At 32.5% G+C, this 4228-nt stretch overlaps 1 long non-coding RNA gene across 1 annotated transcript; it reads right to left on the bottom strand.

The window, feature by feature from the left end:
• Positions 1-384: 384 nt before the first annotated feature.
• Positions 385-3608, bottom strand: LOC144340913 (uncharacterized). Its single transcript, XR_013417458.1, has 3 exons — positions 3395-3608; positions 1326-1374; positions 385-505 (listed from the first exon to the last, which is right to left on the bottom strand). It is a non-coding gene; the product is annotated as an uncharacterized LOC144340913 (long non-coding RNA).
• Between the last annotated feature and the right edge of the window lie 620 nt (positions 3609-4228).

The raw sequence follows: 4228 nt of genomic DNA, 5'->3' as shown, positions 1-4228 counted from the left end.
ATGCAAGATCGTATATCCATATCTCTTTTCCTTGAGTTTGTAAATATGAGATAACTTGTAATATATATGATTCTATATTGAATCAAACATTGAAGTTTGTCTATATAATTATCACCTAATAATTAAACATTGAAAACTTCCATCTATCTTTTAAAGAAAACATGCTACATACATTAAAATCTTCTCTTATGAAGATATTACCCTTGGATGGAGGAAGAGTATAATATGATTATTGACACAGTCAGATTCTGACTCCCCTATTATAGATGCTTATGATTCAATTGTCCAAGCTTGTCATTTTCTATCATGACTCCTCCAGATATCACAAAAAGATAAGGGAATTTACTCTTATAGTGAAAAGAAACGTTTAAAAAATTACTATTTGTGAGTCCAGGAATTATAAGTTACATGAAAGGCACTCGCTTGTATATTGCATCCTGTTTACATTTCTCTGCATCCCCATTGTTAAAGATCAAATCCAGTATTTCACTGATCCAGGTCGTTCCTAAGGAAAGAAAATATTAACAAAACTTTAAATTTTTCTGTCAAAAAGAGTATCTAAGATAATCAGTGGATGTAGAGAAGTTGTGTAACAATATCTAAAACAAAAATGTGCTCTTTTTCCCACTCCCTTTCTATCTTCTCCCCTTTCCTAGGAACCATCCTTATCTATCTTTTGTTTTTGTTTTTTGACGTAGGATCTCACTCTGTTGCCCAGACCGGAGTGCAGTGGCAGAATCATGGCTCACTGTAGCGTCAGCTTCCTGGACTCAAGCAATTCTCTCATCTCAGCTTTCTAAGTAGTTGGGGCTAGAGTCGTGCCCCATCACTCCCAGGTAAATTTTTAAATTTTTTGTAAGAAAGGGGCCTCACTGTGTTGTCCAGGCTCTGATTTATCTTGAACATACATATATGTTTTGTATGCATGTAAAATCTGATTAAAATATCATACAAATAAGACTCAAAAAGGAGGTAAATCAGAAAGTATTAAACACGGGTAGTTAAAAATGTATTAAAGTATTAAAAATGGGTGGAGGAAGTAGCCAACTTCAAAGTCTATCAATTTGTAAATTTCCTATTAATATCAAAAAGTTTATTGGAATTGAATTATATTTCAAGTAAAAATGTTCTAGATTTGGTGAAAGGGTAAAGAAGGAAAAGAAAAAGAACTTGGCAATTTTCCATGCAGTGACCAGCATGCCACTCACAAAAAAAAAAAAAAAAAGACAATAGATTCTGATTGAGTAGAGTGGATCAAGGTACTCTGACAATTATGATATTGTGTCTCACCAGTTATTTGAGAAATGTATCTAAATCATACTTACCTATGGTGTACTTAATTGTACATTCAACAGTCAGGTTATTGAGGCACTGCTAAAAAAGAAATATAAGACATAGGAAATAAGTATCTCCTTAACTGTTTCCATTTTCTTCCTCTTTCCCAAAGGTATAATGATAAATTAAATAATAGGAGGCAGTAACTAAAATATTAAGTTAAATAGTTAATCATTTGATTAAGATGTGCACACGACAACATTTTTAAATAATAATCTATATGTAGATACACATTTGGATTGCATCTAGATACTACAGCCCATTAGACCCCTTTTTGTTGTTTTCTTGTGGTCAAAACTCTTCCTCCTTCTTGTCCCCAAATCATGAGTACCTGTACTAAGGAATCTCCCCGATCCTATCACAGACAGATTTAGTACTAAAAAACAGATGAGCCAAATCAGTACCAATCTTGAACATTTTGCTGCTTAATCTGGTTTAGGCTTAAGCAATGATTCATGAGTTAAAAGAGAGAGAGGGAAAGAGAGACCTAAATTTCAAAGTACAATGTTAACTTATTTTATCTCTTATTGGGGAGGTTTAAATTGTGGCCCTTGAAGTCTGATTGAAAGAAATACCAACTTAGCTATTTTGTATGCTTTGTAATGAAAAAGTTTGTGGACTTTGGGGAAAAAAAAGAGCACATGGTTTAGCTCATGTGAGGTGATAGTTAACGTGTATCTTTTATAAAAATATTAATAAGGCACTAATATATTAATAATTTTCAAACTTTAAGACATGTTCACACCCATGTGTAAAGGAAACAACAATGACAAATACCTACCCAAGAGAATGTTAAAATATGTGTATACCTCTCTGCAGAGTTCACAGAGAAAAATAAAATAAAAATAAAAAATAATCTATTTGTAGTCATTTAGCTTTTATTATATTAGAAAAAGTTTAGCTTAAATTAGTATCTTATAGAAGAATTATTTGTATAATAGTACCTTTCAAAGGTTATCGTAATGGTTTTCTTCTTTTGAATATATCCCAAAATAGCAAAACCAAAAGGGCACGTACATTCTCAGTAACTGCCTTCCCTTCTCTAAACAATATTTTATTTGAACAATAAAATGAAATGTGGTTTTGGTCTTAAATAATTTGGTTTGGTGAACTACTCAGAAAGCAAGGTAAGTAGTAAGAAAATAAAGATGCTTTGTCAAAACAAGTTTGTTTTTTACATGTACTGAAGTCTGTATTGTACATTGTTTACTTCCTAGTAGAAGCTCTTTGTTCTCATACAGGTTTATAATTTTCGCGGATTAACATCCATCAAATTCAGGGCTTTCCTCCTGAGACTTGTGACACATTACTTTAAAATAATTTTGATATTTTTGATAATTTTGGTATACATAATATAAAATAATCAATACACAATATATTTATTGGAAATGTATTTCTTTAAGAAATTAAATAGGAATATAAAGGAAAGTTGACTTTAGAGGGGTTGGTAATTATGGAAGAGTTGCTTAATTATGGGCTAAAGTAATTTAATTGAACAAAAGGCTAGAAAGAGCCTCATCTGTGATATATCTCTGCATAACTATCACTGGGTAAATCAGAAGATTCTGTCATAGTAGACACGGAGAAATAAAAATTGTTTATTCTTAATGAGTCATCTTAAGTTTTTCTAAGATTATATACTGAAGTCAGCAGTTGTTTAAATGTATAAACAAAATATTTAAATATCAAAATATATAGAATATATATATTCTAATACATCTGATATGTGTGTGTATATAATGGAATATACATATTCTAATGTATCCAAAACATATATATATACAGTTTTAATAATTTGTATTTGAATTTAAAAAGAAAAAAAAGAAAACAGCGTTAATTTTTCTCTCAGATATATTCTCTATTCAATTGCTAGCCTTTCAGAATAGGAAGTAAATTAGTCTAACTTAAGATGACACTCTCTCAGCAACCACCACAGGGTTTCCTAAAAAAAGTGTTTAATAATTTCAAGTTAGACCTGACTAATAATCTGTAGATCAGTGGTTTTATACAAATGGATCACTATCAAATCATTGAGTACAAATAAATGAAAATGTCTTACCAGATTTGGGATAGGTAGAGATAAGAATATCATCTGGTTGGGCCTCAAACAATTCTACTTGAAACCACTCTTCAGCAATGCTCCAGAAAAGGGGAATCCCCTGAACATCCACTAACTCCCTTCTGAAGACACGCTGCTCATTGTCCCTTTTGAGGAAACTAGACTTTGACCAAAGTGTAGTATCAATCAAATCAAACAATAGTTAAATATTTTAGTAGTATTATCGTTACTCTAGATCCAGCAGCATTAGATTTTAATACTATGGGTTTTGTACTGTTCATTTATTACGTAAGGCTAGCACTTTTTATTTGTGAAATGACATTTATAGCATTTCCTCAGGCAAAATTTGCTGAGATATATAATAAATTTACTGAACTTTGGAGTCAGGAGAAAAGTATCTTAATTGCAGTGCCATTGTGTCAGGCAGGTCTTGCTAACACAGGCCTCCATCACACCTGCTTCAGCACTGACTGGGTGGTTAATTTAGATATTAAAAGCTCATAGAGGCAGTACCCTTATACAAAGGCTGGAATGTAACAAAAGCTCACCAAGAGTTTTGGCTAGGCCTTTCCTGGGCCTTGAAGCATGACAAGATAAGGAAGGAATTCTTAACAGGACCCATTTAAGATTAAACAAGCTTTATTGGGCGTCTGAAGAAACCCCTCAGGCCTCCACAAACAAGTTTATTGGGGGTCTGAAGGAACTCCCTGAATCTCCATGATTTAGCAAGGGACAAGGGTAATCACCCCAGCACCAGGACTCATTTAGATTAAGTAAATTTACTGAGACTGCAAAGGAATGGCCTCAGGACTCAGATCTTAGTTACAGATTAAA

This window comes from Macaca mulatta, chromosome 5 (genome assembly GCF_049350105.2).
Source record: "Macaca mulatta isolate MMU2019108-1 chromosome 5, T2T-MMU8v2.0, whole genome shotgun sequence".
Lineage (NCBI taxonomy): Eukaryota > Metazoa > Chordata > Mammalia > Primates > Cercopithecidae > Macaca > Macaca mulatta.
This window is presented reverse-complemented; position numbering and strand designations above follow the sequence as displayed.